Consider the following 22,846-nt stretch of genomic DNA (forward strand, 5'->3'; position numbering starts at 1 on the left):
TATTTTTCGAATTTTGACAAAAATATTTATTTTGCGATAAAATAAATTTGTAGAAAAATAAAATTTTTAATTAATTATCTATAGAAAGCAATTTTTTAATGAAATTTTAAATTAACATATTTTTTGAATACAATAAAAATACATTAATTTATTTTTAACAAATTCATAATTTATAAATAAAAATTTTCGATTTTTTCTTCAAAAAAAAATATACCATTTTTTTCAAAGTAAATTGTTTTTTTATTCTTTATAATTTTTTTCATATAAAATTTATATTTTACAGAAAATTTTCTATTCGGAAAATTTTATAACAATTTTTTTAATATAAAATTAGTATTTTATACAAAATTTTCTTTAATTCCTCTTTTTAGAAATTTTTTTAATAATTGTTTCTATTAAATTTTATGTTATAGAAAATTTTTTAAATTTCATTTTATAAAAAATATTTCTTTTTTCAAAAACTTTTTCTTTTCTATTTATAACAAATTTTCTATAAATTTTCTTGTTTTTTTTTTTAAATTGTATTATTTTTCTTTTCCTTTTTTAAATCATTGATAAATTTTATTTGTTTATAAATTTACGTGTTCAAGAACATTTTTGGATAAATTTACTTTTTTCTAGAAAATGTTTAAATTTTTTTAGATTTTTTTATAAACTAAATAAAGTTTCTTTAATAGAAAAAAAAGATATTTTTTATAAAAGAAAATGTTCTTTTATAAGTAATTTTCGATTATTATTCGTGTTATAAGAAATTTTCTATAAATTTTTTTTTATAAAAAATTTTTCAATAAAGTTTTTCTCATTAGAAAATGTTCCATAATTTGTTTTTAACAAATTTTTAATATTTTTTTTAATTATTTTGCTTCTAAATGAAATTTTCGATGTATTCTTTTTATAAAAAACTTTTGATAATTTTTCTTTTTATGAAATATTTTCCATAACATTTTTATTTTTTTATAGGAGATTTTCAATTAATTTTTTATATAAAATGATGATTTAATAAAGTTTGTCTTTAGAAAAAATTTCCGTAATTTTTTATTTTTATAGAGTATTTTCTATAATTTTTTACAGAAAAATTTTGATAATTTTTTATAGAAATGCATTTTTATTTCTTTTTATAGCAAATTTTCATTATTTTTTTATATAAAATTTTTAATAAAGTTTCACTTGTTAGAAATTTTCGTAAATTTTATTTTTATAAAAAAATTTCCAGAGATTTTAATTTTATGGACAAATTTTGGCCTCCGGTAGGTTAGTGGTTAGTGTTCTAGTCTGGTAGACCGGAGGTGGTGGGTTCGATTCCCACCCGTGGCACCGAGCGCACAACAGGCCCGATAGAGGCCTAGGTGTATTTCTTCGGATTTGATGTGTATACATCCTCCTTTCAAACTAACTAACTAACTACATAGATATTTTTCTATAAAATAGAGTCTGAACTTTCATTGATAGCAACAACTTCGTTATATAAAATGTTTCAGTTTTAAAGTACCTTTTGCATTATAACAATAAAAACTTGATGCTTTAAAGTACCCTAAAGTCGTCTGAACAGTTCCAAGCAACAATACAAAATAAAATACATTTACATGCAGACAAAAAAAGCTGAAATTTTGATTCAAAAAATCTTAAACCTTAAAGAAACTTGTAAAAAACAAACACCCCTTCAAAAACTCGTAATCATATGTTATTAATTTTGAATATAAAAGAAATAAAACGCAGTGATTTCTTTAGAATTCGCCTGTTTCCTTAAAAAATGTGAAAAGGAACTTCTACACACACACTATTACAGCAAAACAATACAAAACGACAAGTTCTTTTCAAGTAGAAACTTATTTACCTGTATTTGATTCTATTGTCCACAAAACTTCTTTTATATTTTCTGCTGTTTTCGATACTTAAACAATATAATTTTTTCAATTAAATGAAACCCCTGGTATTATGTCCCTATTTCTTTTTTTAAAGCTATACAATAAATTTTATATAAAAAAATTACGCAGAAAATACACACCCTTTTTTTCTAAAAGGAATGCAAAACAAAACAAACAAAAACTTTGACAAAATTCTTTGATATGTCAAAAAAGGACGTTACCAAGTCATTGCGTCAAGAAAGTCTTTGAAACAAGGAAACAAATATAATTTTAAATTATAGAAGTAGTAGACAAGAAGTTTTACAGTTTAACAATGAAAAGGATATTTGTGTATATTTTTGTTTATATTTATATGAACATTTATACGTGTTTGGCAGACATGTTCCGACATGTTTGCTGGGTTATTGGAACCATATGGTGAAATCATAAAAAGATAAAATACTCACTCAAACATATGAAGTTTAAAGGTGATCTTTTAAATGGAAAAAAGCCGTTATAAATTTAAGAAAGAAAAGATAATATTATGAAATACATAGGCACGGGTAAAATATTGTTTACAAAGATTTTAAGACAATGGAAGAGAATTTATAGAATCAGCTGATCTTAAAATATTACTCTCTACAAAGTTACATAGCATGGCAGACCATATAATACCCTACACCATGAGTATATTTTTAAAATTCTTATTCAAAAAATGATTCTGAATATATCGGTATACTTTAAGGACCCACTATAGTGGTGTAGGATATAAATAGGTTTATATATTAAGTTTTCTGTATATAGATGGAAAACGAGCGGACTAGCAATAGAGGGCGTGACAACTCTCTCAATAAATAAAGAATAAATACAAATATGCGTATGTCTAGAACATTTAAGAACTATAAACGAGTACCTGTTTCTTTCATGCATACCGGTATCCCAAGATTTTTTATTTTTTCGGGATTTGAAGCATTACTTTGAGTTCAAAGCTACATTAAATGGTTATTTCCAAAGAAAACAAGTATGATACCCTACACCAGTCAGTATGTATGTTAAAAATGGGGATTATTTAGAAAAGCTAAGCATTTGGTTAGTTTTTTTAACTTAAGTCGGAATATTTTTACTTTAAAAAAAGAGATTTTTTACAAGAGGGCTCAAAGGAGAGTAGGGCAAAATATGGCCCTATCCTTAAAAACGTTGGTAGGATGAGTTAAGTCTTCTTCAATATTATTTATGTAGAATTTAAAAGAGTTATTAGTTTTTGTAAGTGAATTTTGAACTTTAAGTCATTTTCTGATAGTTAGTTTGTATGGGGGATATGGTCAAATGAAGCCCGTTCATTAGAAAAATCGGTAGTGTTATTTAGAGTTCTATAAAACTAAGTTTTGTCGACTTTTGTTAACATAATATATCATTTAAATTAATTATAAGCCAAAAGGCCCTATTTGGGAGGTACGGTTGTATGAGGGCTAGTTGAAATAATGAACCGATTTTAACCATTTTCAATAGGTCCTTGGTCCAAAAGAAGCGTGTGTGCCAAATTATTCATCCAATTATCTTAAAAATTGCGGCCTGTACCTTGCGCACAAGGATTACATGGACAGCCAACCAGACGAACGGACGGACGGACATAGCTTAATCGACTTAAAAAATGATTCTAAGCCGATTGGTATACTTTAAGGTGGGTATAGGACCAATATAAATTTTTAATGTTACAAACATCAGCACATTCCCCACTAAAGTGGTGTAGGGTATAAATACGTTATTTCTTAAAAATAACAGAACTATGTATAGCAATAGAGTTTGTATATTTCTATACCTTCCACTATTTACCAATTATACAATTTTTGTGCTCCGGTTATTAAGTGGTAACTACGAGACTTTTTTGTGGTTTGAAAGGCTTCAGATATCCTGAAATACACTAAAAACTAAAAAGAACAGCTCACAGTTCATGGTTCATATTCATGGTTTTTACAACCTAAGCTACTCCCAAAAAATAACCTCCAAAGAAGAGAAAAAGAAGTAGAATTTACTTCATAGAAGTACTGAAAAAGACCTGAAGAAGTGATGATTTTAACACATGCTTGTCATGGGAGCAGTGTTCTTTTTATTTGATTCCAAATTTACTACATCTAAAGTCATTCTTAAGAAGTAATTTTTATGTTCTTAAAATTGTAGAATTAGAGAATACAACAAATTTGACTTATTTGATTTGAAAATTTAAGTACAAAATAATATAATTTTAATTAAAAAAATAGGATTCTTTTCGCTTCTTTAGAAATCGTTAAATATCACTTTCACAGAAGGTAAAAATCACTTTTGTGATTTTTACCTTCTGTTTGTTAACTGAAGACACTTCTCACATCTCATATAGGACAGATTCGTACTCAGTCCTTAAGAAAAAAATACTTTGGTGTCTGTGTTTAAAATTTGTCGGCTTGTGTTTGGCAAAAATGGGTCATACTTTGTATAAGCATTGTTTAGTAGCTCTAATTCCTCTATCTAATTTTCTGAATTTGGTCCTATATTTGATCGGCAATAGATTGCACAATTACACATATGTCGTTTGATGTCCCATATAGGGGACGTAATTATATATTATATATTGTAATTATATATTGCAAAGACCTACCTCCAAAGTAGGATTTCATATCGTAGGGCATACCCTGTGGGAATGCTTAAAGTTATATTGAATAGAAATGAACAATTCTCATAATCTATGTTAAAAGTCTTAGTTCTAAATTATACATATCAAGCTCGTTTAAATTAACATTTAAACATATAAAATAATAGCTACTTTAACAAATAGTCTAATACAAATAACGGTCAAATTTATTTAAAATTTTTTATAAAAGCAATTTTCTCACACTCTAAATCAACGAACCATACAAGGATTTTTCAAAAAGCACTAAAAGAATAACAAACATGAGAATTTTTGAGCAAAATAGACAAAATAACCTTCTATTCACCATATGGTAGTAGTAGAAAACACCCAAATCTAAATAGTTACTTAAGCGCATATATTGGTGGTGTTACTTCTCGATTCGCCCTATCCTGTATAATTTAGCAATTGGCATTTTTTGAAGATCACAACAATTGAAATAAATAAAATTTATGTGCAAAATATTAACGAACCGTGTAACTTGTTATTGTATTAAGCAATTAATTTATTGTCTTTCGAACAAAACAACTAAGAACCACATTTTACAATAGAAAACAATCTATAAAAAGAGGTGCAAAATTTTTAAATAATACCTTAAAGAAAATCTCTTTTTAGGCTGCACAAATTTTTAACCATAATTCTTAATTAAGGTGATACAAATAAAATTGATTGCAAAAATTTTCCATTGTCAATGACTTTTAATTCAATACAATTAATTAAGGAAAGTTTTTATTAAAGAAATGTTCTTCTTTTAATATTTTCAAATTTAATAATTTTCTTTAATTTCCTTTGACAGGATATAAGGGTTTGATAAAGATTTATATCTTTAACCAAAAGAAAAGTTACGGGAAATTATTGTTTTAGAAAATCTTATAGAACATTTTTTGTTAATTGAAAAAAAAAAAAAAAAAACTAATTAGGGTGGTTTTGTTTTTTAATTTAATATAAACCTTAAAGAACATATGGAAATTTCAGAAATGAACTTGTTTGAACTATTTTCTTTGCTCTAATACTAATGATCATATTCTACTTCTGTGTTCATAGTTAGACTTTGAGTCATATGGTTGTAATTTTACTCGTTCCTTTTTCGACAGTCAGTCAGTCATTCATTTGCATACAAACTCTTTGGGGTTTCTTTTTAATAGTGTTTGGTGTTTTTTAAGGGAAACAAGTTTCTTTTAGAAAAAATAGCACCTAATTTACGCTACAATAATTCTGGTTAATAATACATACAAACTGTTCTTGTGTAGAAAACATTTCTAAAGATCCTTGTATATCCTTAGAAAAAAGCTCATATGTTTTGTTTTTCTATTTATTTTTTTAAGGAGGAAACAAGTTGTGCACCCAAAACTAATTTAAATAAATTTGTAACGTATTTTATGTTTTAGTAAAAGAAAAACAAAGTAGAAAACAACTTGATGTACAGAGTGGCAAAGAGAAGTTCATACAATATTTAATAAAAATGTACAAATTTAATTAGAATAAGTAAGTAACAATTAGGCTGTGCCAAATCGTATATACCAAAACAAAATTATCTTAAGATCTGTGGATGATCTGTATGATATATTATGTGTTACACTTTATATGAATACATACATATGTATATGCACATACATATGTCTCGATTTCTCAATCATATGTTTTCAATTAAATGAGAAAAATCAAACAGACAGAGACGTAGTCTTACATTATATTTTTTGAGTTCTTACAAAGACATTTGCAACAGAAAATATTATTATTGATTTTATAAATACGATTTTGAAAAAAATGCAGGACAACAAATATTTAAGCCAGACACCGAGTATATTTTTGTAATGGCTTAGGCTGAATGCAAATCAGAATTTCTAGATTAATATTGAAATATTTTTGAATTGTTTGCAAAATGATTGCAGTTGCTTAGATATCATCCTTTAAGGTCGAACGACGGACTGACATCGATAATAGAATCAGAAAGTGATTTTGAGTTGATTGAAACATGTTCAGATGTAGGTCTGGATCCCATATTTTTGTTCCTTATAAACAGATTAAGGATTTCTATGCAAATGCATGTTTGTAGTCAATAACTCAAAATAACTAGTTTTCTTTTCGAATCAAAGAATTTTGCATTAAATTGCATATATTTTGCATATTTTCATCATTTTTATATCATATTTTGCATGTTATTTAATTTTTCTAAAACAAATTGTTTTGTTTTCTCTGTATTACATATTTTTGCAACAAATTTGGTATTTACATATTTAGAATTTTTTAAATAAATATAAACAAATTTCGATTTAACAACAAAATACTTCTATATTTAAGACCACAATAGTGCGGTAGGTATTTAGAGTTTGTGCTGCTTATTGTAACGTCCAAAATATTGATCCTTAAAGTATGGGTTCAGTATCAATTTCAAAGTCTGTCCATCTGTGTGTACATATAAAATGATAACTTGATGAAATTTTGTTTTTACATCTCTCTCACGTTCATAATTCACTTAAAAACATTACCAAACGAAAAAATTCCAAAGAAATATAATTTATACAAAAGTGCAGTCATTCACAAAATTTTATTAGAATTGTTATCAAGCTTTTCTCTTTAAGAAATTAAATATATACTATTTAAAGTTGTATTGTCGAGGTCATGGTTCCGTTAAAGTGGTATTATAGTACATAAAGCAGTCCTTGTATATTTGTTGCCAAAAACTTAAGAAATGAATATCTATTAATATGCACCTTCACAAAGAAATATTTTTAGTGCATATTTTTTACATATTTAGTGCATATTTTCCCATTTTATAGAGCATATTATAAGCGCATATTTTTAATTTTTTAGTGCATGAAAATCCTTGCCCTGGGTCTAAAAAATATTTACAGAACATAAAAACATACGCACATAGTAGATTAGTAGGGCAGAAATACCATGAATATACCAAAAACCATTAGTTTTCTAGCTTAAGGTGAAGATATCTCAAAGCTCAGATGTGTTGGAGATTCCGATTCAGAGCGGCTTAACAATTTAGAAGATTAGGGTTGGACTTAAACTTTTTTAAAATTATGGATTGATTCACAAGAAAATTTGATGGAGATTCCGATTCAGTGCGGCTTAACAATTTAGAAGATTAGGGTTGGACTTACTTAAACTTTTTTAAAATTATGGATTGATTCATAAGAAATTTTGATATTATGATCTAGTGTTTATTTTAAATTTCGTTGTTATTATAGAAATTTGAAGCCAAGGGTCTAAAGTCGACGTTTGCAACATAGTACAAATTAATTTCGGACTTCTTAAAAATAACTTGTCCAAATTATTGTCACTATTAATGACGAATAAACATATTTATTTTTGACGGTATTGAGTGAATTTAATAAATGGATAGAAATAACGACGTTCTTAGAATCACATGCAAATACTCTTGAGGGACTGCGATACGTATTAGTACATATTCCCGTTTTTTTTTAAATACTTTTGTTACATTATAATTGACTTAAGTAATTGGCTTATTGACTAAAACTAATTTTTAAGCATTAAACAAACCAGCTAATAATTTAGTAAAAAATGTTATAAACTAAAAAGTACGAAAATTTTCGAAAAATTTCAAAATCCTTATATCCCCAATAATGCGATGAAAGCCTTTTTGTGAATCATATTCAGTAAAACTCTACTTGTAATTCAAAGGTGTACCTACAAAATTGCCAAACATTTAGATAGATGGATAAAGTCATAAATAACTTTATTCTGAAAGAAACGTAAAATTTCAAGTTTATTATTTGTTGGTAAAAGCACAAATGGGCGTTATAGGTGGAGAGGGCGTGGCATTTTCATATATTTTTTTTAATTATGAAATTGGGACATCTATGAATCGAATGAAATTACTATTAAATTTATAAAATATATCAGTTTTTAGCAATTCACTACTCCATATGATGACATCGAAATTTTTTTATATCGATCATTTTTTTGAGCTTAAGGGATGATAATCATGTCGTGGATCCATATTACATGCATTTTATTTGAGGGTAAAATTTACAAAATTGATTGCATCATTTTACATAATAAGCAATAAAATTTTGTATTAGACAATAAAAATTGCAAAGTCATTGGAAACCTACATTAGTTTTGCGATCTTTTTGTTTTCTGTTTGACAATGAAATATGATAAATCATCAAGAATATTTATATTGTATAGATAGATATCTGTATAAAAGAGGTTTAGAATTACTTTCACTTTCAAAAGAGGACAATTAAAAATGTAACAATAGAACATAAAAATTTGAATCATTTTTAAGTCGAGTGACATCATTAAATTAATTGTCTTTATACTTCAATGCAACATAAATTTTTAAAAAACAACATATTTTAATGTGTAAAATTTTCAAGACTAAATGGGAAGTATATGCAGACGTTTTAGGGTAGTCATAACTTTAATGCTTCTAAGTAAGCAGTACGCATTAATTAATTTGTTAGTTAACAATTAAATATAAAATAACAAAGTTTTATTTGTATAAATACGATTTCATAAAATTTAATTTTTAAATTTTAAATGATTTTTATAAACTGCTTTAGGGCTTAATAAATTACTTCTATAACATGTAATTAAGCTTAAAAGTCCATATACTTTATTAGAGAAATATATATTTTAGAGTCTGATCTTAAGCCTCAAGGCATTTTCTTTCAATTAAAATATCTAAAAACGTCATAAAGGAAACAATTTTCCAATACTACTCAATCACTTTAAGTCATGTGTAAAAATCAACATGACATTTAACACAATCAATGAATGGAATACATTTTCCAAATTTCAAACAATTTCCTAAATTAATAGTGTCATAAAAATGTTGTTCGATGAACTTGTACAAGTAAAAATAATATTAAGTACTTAAAATGAAGAAAAATTTATAATTCCCACTTGTAATCAAAAGGAAATGCTTGAGAAATTTATGAACTCACAAATGTTCACAACATTATTTACTTACGGGTAGTCAGACAGACAGACTTTAAAAGAAGTATGAATGAAAAAGAAAACACTTGAATATTCATTCATACATATTTTAATTGAACTCCTCTTGTCTTGAGAGAGTAATTTTTCATGTTTCAATACATTTTTCTTTTCTTTCTGATTTTTGTTGAAAATCTCATATTACAAAGCTAATTTTAAATCTGAGTATGAAAGAATCAACATGTTCCTCAAAAGCAATATCCACACATGAATAGTTGTACAAGTGTGATCATATTGAAAAAGTGTTTATGAAATGCCACCAGCAGCAGCCACGATCACTTAATGTGAGTGCATTTCGAGAGAGAGAGAGAGAAAAGAACCACTTTATTGTTTTGCTTGATTGATTTAAAGAAATTTTTAAGAAGTATTTTGAGATTTACTGCAACTACTTAAAAATCTTATTTTATGTATGCAAAGAATTTGAATTGTGAAATGAATATGATTGATTTGCTTGCTGAAATATTTTATTTTCTATTTATTCAATAAATATCTATTGCTGTAAATGAAATTCATACATAAATTTACTTTTTTTTCTGATTGTCTGTCTATATTCATATAATCCTGTTCAAATATTTCTTTAACATACTTTTATTTAATAATTTTCCTTTTGTTTTATTTCATTAAAAATATGCTTGTATTCCATTTGTTTGTTTGTTTTTATTTTCTTTATTACATTTTCCCATCATAAATTTTGTTTGTTTTCTTGTTTCAATATCTTTTGAAACACACCCCGTCGGCTACTCCTGATCTCATTTAAATACCATCGAAAACAAAAATATTACAATATTTTCTTTAACACACACAGGATGTTCTTAAGACATTAAATATGATGAACATTCAAATATCTACGACTAGAATGTGGAAGACAATGATCATAAAATTATTTTGAAAAAATATTTTATTGTTGGAATGTTGTGTAGTTGTAAAAGGAATTAATAAATCATACAGAAGTTGTAATAAAATCAGTGCAATGGGATTATCTTGAACAATAAGTAAGAGTATGGATACATATGAAATGGTGTGTATGTTAATCTGCCCAACAACTGAACAAGAACTAGAACTTAGTTAGAACTGAACTAGAACTCAACTAGAACTGAACTAGAACTGAACTAGAACTGAACTAGAACTGAACTAGAACTGAACTAGAACTGAACTAGAACTGAACTAGAACTGAACTAGAACTGAACTAGAACTGAACTAGAACTGAACTAGAACTGAACTAGAACTGAACTAGAACTGAACTAGAACTGAACTAGAACTGAACTAGAACTGAACTAGAACTGAACTAGAACTGAACTAGAACTTAACTAGCACTGAACTGAACTAGAACTGGAAGCAAATTATTGCATTCGATAATGATTGAAATCTCAATATAAATTTAAACATTTTGGCCCTGAACTAGAACTAAAGTAGAACCATATTTTAACTAAATTAGAACAGAACTAGAATCCTTGTTTGAATCATTTTTTGAATAGGTCTAAAAATTTGTGAATTTTTTTAAAGTTTTACTCTCCTTTTACGGTATGCATTCACAACAAGCTTTTGTTTACCAGACTACTAAACTCTATTGTTCAAAGGCAACTTTTTTTATAATTCGTTCTAGTACCACTGACTTTTGTATTTTAATGATTAAAAAAAATCCTTGCATGATCATTCCATTAAAAAAATCAACCCCTTTGCGAGGAATTTAAAATACTCCAACAACAACTTGCTATAATTTAAGGTGTAGTATAGTTGTTGGAATCCAGTTGTTATTTTCACATTTGATTACTCCCATTGTGCTCAGTGTGGCTGCCGTAGTTTGTTTTTTTTTTTTTTTTGCCATAATGATTAATACTTCATGCAAATATTAAAATAAAAAAAAACTTATTTTAAAGAATAAAAAAGAATGCGGATTTTGCAATTGTTAAAAATCCACAGCAAGTCGAATAGGGTGGTTTTTTTTGTTGAAAATACGTGGTATTTGTTGGTGTATATTTGCAAAAAAGATTTTGGAACGAATTTATGTACTGAAATTTTTTAAAAGTATGTTATGAGATTTCTAAGGGTGAGCCTATATTGGAACTATAATCTGAATTATACACCGATCTTAATGTTTAACGGTTAAGGGGTATGCCACATTATATTACGATTTCAAGATTTATGGAAAATGCATTATTCATTTTATAATTAATTTAAAATATATAGAATTTGATGGATCGATATGAAAATTCAGGCAATCATGTACCGAATTTTAAAGATATTGATCTACTCGATCTTAACACATAAATTATATCTGTTTTTAAACATATCATTTGAAGGAGGCCTTATATGTGGACTACTGGAATTTGGGGATTGGTGATTCTTTTTAATTTTTAAAGAAAATCTAATGTTGAGAAAGTAAAAAAAAAGTTTGATTTCCACAGGAAATTGATTTAAAGCTGGTAAAATGATATATGAAACTAATATCTACTACATTGACAATATTAAAAGCTTAACTTTGTTTTTACTTTCGCATTAACTTTATTGTAAATTACATCCCAACCAGGTGTCTTTTTCGAGAGCTTGTTTGCTCGTAAAATAAGTCGTAAATTTTCCCTTTTAATTAAATCAAAGCCAAATACATCTGCATGATAATACTATCAAATGCCACGTGCCTTAAGTGTGTTTCCGTTTATTTTCCTACTCTCGGCTATTGTTTTCCGGTTTTATTGGGAAAAATTCCACAACAATAGAAATTTCGCGAAAAGCATCATGCTCATAAATAACAAAAGACAAATTTTTCTACATACAAAATTTCTCTGATTGTTTAGGGAAAATCAAAAAGTAAACACTCCCTAAAAACTGGTTCTATTATTAAAAAAATTGTTTTTGAATTTTCTAACGGCAAAACCACCCCATTCCAATAGAAAAATTACAAATCTGACATGCTCCGTCAGATTAAAATCAAAATGCAAAAATTTTAAAGAGTCTAAAATAAAACAACAACTAACTGGAATGAAATGTAATTGAAAATGGAAAAATTTGCCTAAATTTGACAAACAAAATGTCAAGCTATTTAAGCAAAAAATTGTTGCTTTTCTTGTTGTTTGAGCGACCACTTTTGGGATAAACACTTCTTCACCCAGAAACAAAAAATATAAAAAAAAACACAAACTATCACAGCAACCACTACTACTACTGCAATTCAATAGTAAAACTATTTTTGTTTTGCTGATTCCAAAAAGGTATAAACAAAATCTTTTACCAACAATAATAATAAACTAAAACCAATTTTCATTTTGTTCATTAAAACCTGAATATAAAATGAAATTTCGAGTACAAAAGAATCATTAAACCAAATGAAAAGCAAAATAAAAAAAAAACTCTTGTATCCCGTGCTGGAGTCTACTACTTATAAAAATTTAAAAACTCGTACCCAGGTCTAACGAATGAACACACGAGTAAGTGGTATATTTATAATGTAAAAGGACTTACCTATAAAATTGTGAAACATCTGCTCCTGCTGCAAAAAAAATTAAAAAAAAAAAAATAAAAACATTAAATAAAACTGTTTGCCGTTTATTATTGTATGAATATTTACTCTCCTATCAGGATATATGATCAACAATCTATCAACCCCCGAATTGTTGCTAGAGTATAAAAATTTATAAACTTATAGTTATTCTGTGTATATAGTATAATAAAAGTATCCTTTGGCTTAAGGCCATGATTAGATATGACATTAATTCCAATATCTGTGTTGGTATGTGTGTGTGTATCAAATATTAGAGTTTGTGATGGAATTATAAAAAAACGGTTAAATTTTTTATGATTTGACATACTTATTAAAAATGGGAATAAAAGTAATTGATTTCACTACTAGAGCAAAACAGCTTTAAGACAACTTTTTCGATTTATTGAATTATACTTATTAGATATAGCTCTTTTTACGGACTAACTCTAATATTTATTTTAACAAAATACTTGCTATTTCTTTGGGAAAAAATGCATTAAAAGGGAAAAAACAGAAAATTTAATTTTATTCAAAATCATTGAGCCACTTTTTGAAAAATAGTTTATTTAAAGACAAAAAATAACCTATTGGTATATTATTTTGGAATTATTAGAATTTAGAATTTATATCAATATTTCATAATTCCAATTGTATTTTTCAAATGATACTTTTAGAAGATAGAAACTAGAAACAAAACATACACAGTACTTAATGAATAATATTCTATATGGGAGTTATTTTGGTACTTTTTTATTGGTGTTTTGATTGAGTAGCGAAGCACCCAGGGTTGTTCTAATTTTTAATAAAGTAAGAATATCATAGAACTTTCAGTATATTTAATTATATATAATTTTAAATGTTATCCTTTAATGTTCGTGTGTTAACATGATCAATGATCGTGTGTTAACATGATCAAAGATCGTGTGTTAACATGATCAATGATCGTGTATTTACTAGAGAGAAGGATTTATTATCGATATATTAACTATTCCGTACATATTTTTCTAAAAAGGGGATTTAAATGTGGTTAAATATGGACCGATTCTTACTATAGTTTGAAAATGGTAAAGGGTTTGCTAAATCGCACCATATAATCAGTTTATCTCAGAAAATATAACTGTGTCAATATGATTATTTGGGATAACAGCAAAGGGCGTGGCACCTCCCATAACTACATAAATACAAAAGATCGTTTATCTGGGAAACTAATAGAACTAGATCCTTCAAATTTTGCACGAAGGACTTTCATTTTCATCTCAACATTTTAGAAAGAAAAGGGTGGTGGGGGACTTGCAACTCCCCAATGAATTAAATAGAAACATTTTTATATTTGAAATACAATAGAAGTAAGAATTTTAAAATTCTACATAAAGAATTTTGACTTTCATGTAAACATTTAGAGAAAAATGGGAGGACTTTCAATGCAATTGACCCTTCCCATATGAATTAAATATCATACATTATTATTTACATTTTTTAAAGCTTACACTTAAAATCATTAGCATTTGGAAAAATTGGCACAATTGCAATAGTTGTTAATATTAAAAAATGTAGATCTGTATATTTATATTGCTTTAAGGTTAACAAAGCACACTGGGTGTAGCTACCCAGCAAAAATAAAACGAAGTACTTTCAAAAGAATAACATTTATCACTACTTCAAAATTAGCATTAAGTGATTTTTTTACATTATGTGGATGTGCTGTTAATTTATTTTTTTAAATTTAAGGTATATTTTTTGTACTGAAATTTTTTGAATTAAACTAATTTTATTTTAGAGTTAATTGATAAATGCGTGTAATTTTTTTTAAAGATGTTAATATTATTTGAGTCAAATTAGTTTTATTCTATAATACTACAATTTCACTTCCTAATAACTTCCAAAAAAAAGAACATAAAAATTACTTCAGATGTAATGAATTTGAAATCAAATAAAAAGGACATCCCTCCTATGACAAGCCATAACTTTTTCAGGCCTTTTTCAGTGCATCCATGGAGTAACTTCTACTTTTTTCGCTTTTTTGGATGTTCTCTTTTTGCTGGGTAGTTAATTTTTAAACAAGGTCTCACTCTTTAACTTTTTAAAAGCTTTCAATTACAGACTCAATTGCTGTATTTCGAATGAATATTTTTATCTTAAATCTGTTTTATCCAAAAAAATATTTTTAACTATTGTCAGGGCTTATTATCACAATCCTATCAAACTAACAATATAGCTAAACAATGGAGTTATTGTAACTTTTACAACTTGACATTGGCTTAAGTATGACTGTGGTCTTCAAAACGCTAATGTTTTTACCATAATTTCTATTTCTATTATTTTTGAAATTATACAATCAAAGTCGGATCAGAGTATATTTAATTTTTTAGATCGACTGAATAACTTAGCAGCTTGAGTTCAAAATCTTATAAGTACTGCTTAACTATTCTAAGTTGATCAAACATTTAGCTAAATGGGAGGTTCATTAGCCTTTTGTCCTTCGAATAATTAAAAGTTTTAGAAAATGTATATAATAAATTTAATTTATTTAAAAATACCAATTTTATAAAGTAATATCAAATATCTAAAACTTTATTAATCTATAAAACATGCAAATAAATGTATACGTTAACAAACGCCGTGTCTAAATTATCCTGTTGCTGTATAATATCAACAGAAAACGATTAAACATAGAATTAATTATATAAATAAAGTGTGCTACGAGAGCACGCGTTAACTATGGCACTTTCCACCTTGTTTTTCCATAAAGATGAACTGTCTGTCGTTCGCACAGCAAGGCATCATTAATTTTAATAGAACGCCAGCTAAAAATTAAATGAACTTTTAAACTAGTAACAAACCAAACAACTAAGCGATCAATGACCGATCAAGCGACCAACCGACTATCTATGAGTTATAACAGCAGCAGCGGCTATAACAACAAAACCGCTATATTATTATTAGTGTATCGTCTGCTCAGTTATTCCTTGATAGTTTTTTTTTGTTTTTTACTTTTGGATCCTTTACAAAATAAGTAAGCAAGTGTTGAATTCTTTTAGATGTAAGTGCAGGTGCTTTTAAGGACTGGTTTTCTTGGTTTTACAATAAATTTTTAATATTTACGATGTCACAATATATTAATTATTTTAACTTGACTGTAAGTAAAGTAGGGCTTGATAGTAGCAGTAGTAGTTGATAGTTAGTTGTCTGTCTGTTCGTCCGTCCGTCCGTCTGTTCGTCTGTCTGTTTTTCTTGTTAAGCCATTAAATATTTTACATGCCAAATACCAGAACATTTAACTGCATTTGTTTTTCTAGGGTAGTTCTTCAAATTAACACACAAGTAGCGAGTAAAAGTAAAAGGATTTCTTTGCTTATTGCATTAAAATCTTTAAGAAAACTGGATATATTCCTTTTAATCTACTTTATAGCTGTAAATGTTGCATTTGTTGGTACGCGTCACTTTATGCAGTGTTTTAATTCCCTTCAGTTTTTAGTTTTATTCTAGCTTTTTTCATTTCTTGCATACACTTGCTGTTATTCAGTTAAATGTCGCCATAAATTGTAAAAATTGTTTTAATTTTCTTGGTTGGTTTTTAATTGTTTTAGGGAAACTAGTGAATCTTCTAAAGCATTCTTAAGCAATTAGGGTTCTTCTGCATGACACGCGATATTATGGTGTTAATCGAAAGGGGAGAACACAGCTCGTGTTCTCCAACACGAGCTAATTTAACTAGTTTTTTTAATTGAGAAATATTGCATTTCTAGGCAAACAATTTAACTGGATAATAAACAGATAAATTTCAAATTCACCTATTAATGTTGTGATTTTAATACCAATAAAGGATACTAAATATTTAAAAATGTTCATATATGATTTGAAATTTGTAATTAGCTCTCTCTCTTAGCTGTATTGTATTTAATATAATGCTTTTGTATGATGTTATATACTGTATCTGTCATTCTTCAGGTTTAAAAAACACAAAATCCTTTATCAAGGACATTTAAATTACGCGTGCGCATCACTTCATTTCAATGACTATTTCATTTCATTGTCTGAGAGTGTGCAACTTTTAATGATTAAATGGCATTTCCACTTTTTTATGCAAATGCCAAATAAATTAAAATAATGATGTTTATAAAAAAAAGAAGAGGTGGTGGTTTAAAAAATTTGCAGTCTGAATTTAGCACCCCTAAATAAAGGTACATCAGTGTAATCATTACAATTTATCGTTTAGAAAAATATACACTTGAATATTTATTAAGGATTTTTAATTTACTAAGGGCGGGTTTCTTACTCATCAGTTAAACTAGGCTGAACTTGCTGTTAGATTAAACTCGGAACAAATTTAGGTGGACTTTAACCGATGATTGTGTTTTTCAGTTTTAGACTTAAGCTCAGTTAACTTTGTTAGTATTGCCAAGTTTTCACTCAAAAACATAAACATTGAACAGCTGTTTTTTGCAAACAATACTTTTCAGAAAAATGTTAAATAAACATTTAAAACAATAATTAATAAAACAAAACATATCAGAAAATTGCAATTTACTTAAAATATTATGTTTTTGTTCTTCCAAAATCATTGTTTTATTGTTTTTGTTAATTGTGTTTTCTCACTTATAACTTGAGTTTAATTGGCCAATTACACTCAGTTAAACTAAGATAATAAGTATCTTTACTGATAACTGAAAAACACAAAACATATATTAAACCAGGTTTAACCAAAGAATGAAGATTATCTTTATCGGAAAAACTCGCTCTAAGTATTGTTTAGATAATAGCTTAAATTTTTTAAGCATTTTTTTAATATCAACCCTACACTTATTGTAACGTTTGTGTAAATACAATTGAAATAATAAACCGAAAAAAGGTACCTATTTCCTTAAATAAATAATAAATTTAATTAGGGAAGGAAACATAAATTTCAGCAATAAATTAAATAAAAATTAGCAAACTTTTCTTTTGTATAGAATTTTAATGTTAATCAAAAATTGTTTTAAATAGAGAATTATTAAAATTTTTAACAAAATAAAAATTTTAATTTTTTTAAAAATTTTTTAAATATTAGCAAATTAATTAAGAAAATTTCTTAATAATTTTACTAAATTAAAAAAAGTCTAAAAAAATTTTTTGTATGAAATTATTTTTATTAAAAATACTATTATTTTTATGTAAAAAAATGATCAAAAATGATTTTTTTAATTATTGAAAAATTTAAAAATAAAAAACCTTAACGAAAGAGATAAAAAAAATATTTTTGTTTTATATTTTTTTATCTAAAATTAAAATTTTCGCTAAGAGAAAAATTATTAAATCATTTTTGTAAACAATAATTACCTATTCCTTTAACTTTATTGAACATTTTGTATAAAAAGGAAATTTATATAAAAATAATTAAATATTTTTTTTTTAATTTTATAAAAAAAATGATTGGAAATTTTCTATAAAAAAGAAAATTTGTATAAATTTTTTTTTTTTTTAAAGATAAGTTATTGAATATTTACTTCAAAGAAAAATTATTATTTATTTGAGGAAATTATTTTAAAAAAAAATTGATTTATTATAAAGAAATCAACGATCAAAAATTTCTTGCGGTGTATCATTGCGTAATATAATTATACAAAATTTCCCTTTTACTGACCCTGTTGCTCAATAAAAAACTAAGGGATATTTTTTAACCATTAGCAACAGTAACGTTTAAAAAGTGACTTGAAATATTTTAAACAAAACCATTAGTTTATATTAAATTTCCTTTAACTCACACAAATACATATTCATAGTTTAAATAAAAAGTATCTTTTTCATCCCTTGATATCCTGACACTTATAAACTTTCAACCCTGACCTCTAGATGTCGCTCTTGTGAAAGGTTTTTGTCTTAACTATTGCTAGATCTAACCACATCCAAAAAGGAGGGCAGCACTATATGAATGCTAGAAAAAAAAAACATATGTATGTCCTTAAATTTTATGACTTGCTTAGAGCCAAAAGAAACCCTTAAAACAAACATTATGATAAGAAAATTGCTCTATTTTAAAATACTTTTGTGAAAGGCAACACAACACACTATGTATGACATTTTTGAGTAATCTTATCAAAAGGGTCATAATTTGTAAAACCGACTTTGTTAAAAATAAAAATTCGTAGAAAACACAAAATTGTCTAACATTTAATGAACGATTACGAAAATTTTTTAAACTAACAAAAAAAGTTTATCAAAATGACGACAACAACTGCTTTTAGGGAAATAAAATAACGCACATGCCAATCGAGTGTTTTGGAACAATTAACGATCGATATAATTGTAATGACACATAAGATAAAAATACAAAAAAAAAAAAAACAAGGCATCAAGCTGCTTCAGAAGCATCTGCAAAATGATAAAACAAAGTAAAACAGAAATAATTGTTTGCAAGTAATTATTTACTACAAGAAGTTGCAGCAATCTTTAGATAACAACAAATACAAGTGTTGAGGTATGTAAGCGGCATGTTTTTATTATAGATTATTTGCTGATGTCTGTCTATTCAGTGTTTTTAGCGGCACAATTAAAAAAAATTATTATAATCATCATAAAAGAAATCCTTATAAAGGTATAATTTTTACCAGCACCTTGGTTTTGAAATTTAAAAGTATTTGAAAATAATTTAACCTAGATTTATTTCCATTTGATTTCTTTTTTCACTTTTGGCGCATTTTTGATGCCTTTTTGGAACAAAAGCCAACATAACAAACATCCTTTTTTAGTAAAAGGATTTCTTTCAACTCTTTTCTTCTTTAAATTTATAAAAGTATCTGTATCTTTAAATCTACTTGAAGAAACGATCCAAATTTTTTATATAAAACCACAAATTTGTATCCAATCATGTGTAAGTAATGTTTTCATTTTCCCACACTTTGCAATTACTCATCATTCAAACTAATTCAATATTTTTTAAAATTGTTGTTGAAAATGATCTCTTTGTGTTCTTTTTTTCCTTTGAGATTGTATTAAATGAAGCATAATCTTAAAAGATCCATTTTCATTAATGTTCAAGTTTTGTTTCCCTTTCTTAAGGTTCATCAATTTATTTGTGTTATTCTTATTTTGTGGTAAATTCCGTTAAGTAAAAAATTGGCACAGATTTTCAATTTTGCCATTTACCTCTTTAGTTTATTTAAGTTTGAAATCTTTTATGTACTCATCGTTTGATCAACCCCTTTTATCATTGGAATCTTACAGAAATGTCCTTGAGGATTATTTGATTTGTTTGATTGATTGTACAGAACTCTTTGTTTAGAGTAAGATTTTGTTTGTTAGTGTAAAAACATTTTTCAAATTGAGATTCTACCTAAAATAATGAATTATAGGATTTTTTTGCACAATTCCAAATTATTGACATCGAATAATTAAAAAAATCTTGTTCTAAGTCTGTAGCATCATGACTTCTCAGCAATCTCAAGGCAATGACTTACCTAAACTAACTTTTCAACTACTTAGACATTACTTAGAGGGACTCTAGTAATGACTTACAAATAACTATGTATGTAAGTTTTAACCTTAAAATGGAGACATCACATAGAGGTTAGTATCAACTAGGTAAATCGGTGCTGGGCAATATGTAGAAGAACTATGGGCATGAAATAAGATCTTAGTCCTATTATTATAAATTAGATTTATAAAAGTCGGAAGTGCCTGATCTCATACCGGATCTTTGAAACGCTGATCCCAGATAGAATGTCTTGGTCAAGCGGAAAACTAGTGCAAATACCAGTAGGAACCCGTTATTACACGGATGGCTTAAAATTGCGGGATAAAGTGGGCCTGGGGTTTCAAATTTACCCAGAAACAGAAATATACCACCGATTACCTAATCATGAGACAAGTTACCATCCAGAAGTCTTAGCAATAACGGAATGTGTAAATTGATTGTAATAAATATGGCGCCCACAGCCCTTAATATATTTACGACAGCCAGAAGGTAATTAGGGCTACAGATTATAAGAAAGCTTTAACTGAGGTAGATTTATATCATATGGGTCCATGGCACTCGGGATTAAGGGAACTCGAGGTAGTTAATCTGACAAACGCAAAACCATTAGATGCATCAAAACCTGAGTTAAAAATATAGGTGAGAAATCTCATAAACGGTGGGTAGAACCACAAAGATCCTATGGGGAGACCCTAATGATAACAAGACGAGATATTTCCTCAAAATTACGAAGTCTAAAGTAAGTATGATGGTGTGAGTGAATTCAGACGAATGCAGAGCATGTGAAGAGGACAGTGAAACTCTGCAGAACTTTATTTGCCGCTGTTAAGCATTCGCCGAAGTTAGATCTAAGTATCTTGGAAGCGATATTATTCTTAGGAATTACGTCGGGTAAACTGAGTGAACAATATTTTTTATGAAAAGGCTTATGATAGTGGCCTATTTGTATTTCTTAGGATTCGAACTTTTTTCAAACTTTTTTTATGCAAAAATATAATTTATATGTGAAAAACACTAGTAGAAGAAGTGAACGCACCTCGTATAAAACTGCTTACTTAATTTCCAATTATATGCGATCGTGGTAAGCACTTACTTAATCCCTATTTATAAACGATAGTGGTTATACCTTGACTTCAAATAATGACACTAAATGCTATTTTGGAATAAATTTTAGCAGATTAACGCCATACTTTGTAAAGAAGGTTTTTGATGGATTTTAATAATTTCTTACAGTTACTGTTGAAGCGATGTTGTCAAATAAATGTAAAGCATTGAAATCATTTGTGTATCATAGAAACGTATCATTTTACCGAGCTGGTTGACGATAGTCCTAAATAAACTGTTATAAAACTGATTTAAAAAAATGTTTTAAGATTTTGCTTTCAGATCTCAAGCTTTGGGAATTCCTTGTTTTATGGATTTTTTTTCAATAAGTTTCGTTTCAAGAGTTCCATATGCTGACAAATCAACATTTAATAAAGAAATGGAATTATCAGTCCGAAAAACCTTTTTAAGGGTCAATCCGGTAAACACTAAATTGACATTTAAATCCAGAAGAACTTTGTAATGGGTTATACATACATAACCACTTACTATTCAATGACTACTACTTATCCGCTGTATTACTTTGAAGTACTTTAGTAATGACTTTCTTTTAATCTGATATAGATGTACTTCATTTTCGGCTTTGTCATATTTTGTACAATTTATTTAAGTACGAGGAAAAAATGTATTTTTTTCCTCGTTAAAATTTCGACCTGATTATATTCACTTCCTTTCATTCTAAAGTATGGAGTTAGTAAAGATTATGACACATAAAGAGACTAATTGTACTCCAAGGGTAAACTTCTTAAAACAGTTAAATATTTTAAACCCAAGATTTTCTTGAAGTTTATATCAAAATTCTGAATGAATTTCCAATATTTACCCAATTTAACAATTGCATTTATTACGTTTCATTCAAAAAATTCATAGAAATGCTAACGTATTCTTTGTTCGAAAAGGCAAAACAAATGTAATAAAATGTCATGCCTCTAAATGACAAATCATGACAAATATTGAAATGATTAATTGAAAAGACTTCTAGGATTTTTGCAATAAAGAAAATAAAATAAAAAGGAAATTACAAATAAAACAACTATTTCATTGTAGACAATTTCATGGAATTTCAAGAAAGCAATTTAAGATTTGTTATTAAAATCAACAATACAACCAAGTGTGGACAAGGCGTAAAAATCAAAATTTTTTTATATAAAAGAACGGACATGAAATCTGAGTTTTGTTTGTTTATTTTTTAGAGTTTGTTTAACAACAAATAGCAAGTGAAACAATTAAAAGGCGTTTTCATGTAGATAAACTATAATTCTGCAATAACAATGAAACAATTAATTTGGTATAAGAAAAACTGACAGAAATGAAATTCATTCTTATAATAATTG

General features: G+C 27.0%; 1 long non-coding RNA gene across 1 annotated transcript in view; it reads left to right on the plus strand.

The window, feature by feature from the left end:
* The window catches only part of LOC124418878, a 668,817-nt gene that overhangs the window by 18,720 nt on the left and 627,251 nt on the right, over nt 1-22,846 (plus strand). The gene's annotated exons all lie outside the window — the stretch shown is intronic.

Source organism: Lucilia cuprina, chromosome 3 (genome assembly GCF_022045245.1).
Source record: "Lucilia cuprina isolate Lc7/37 chromosome 3, ASM2204524v1, whole genome shotgun sequence".
NCBI classification, from domain to species: domain Eukaryota; kingdom Metazoa; phylum Arthropoda; class Insecta; order Diptera; family Calliphoridae; genus Lucilia; species Lucilia cuprina.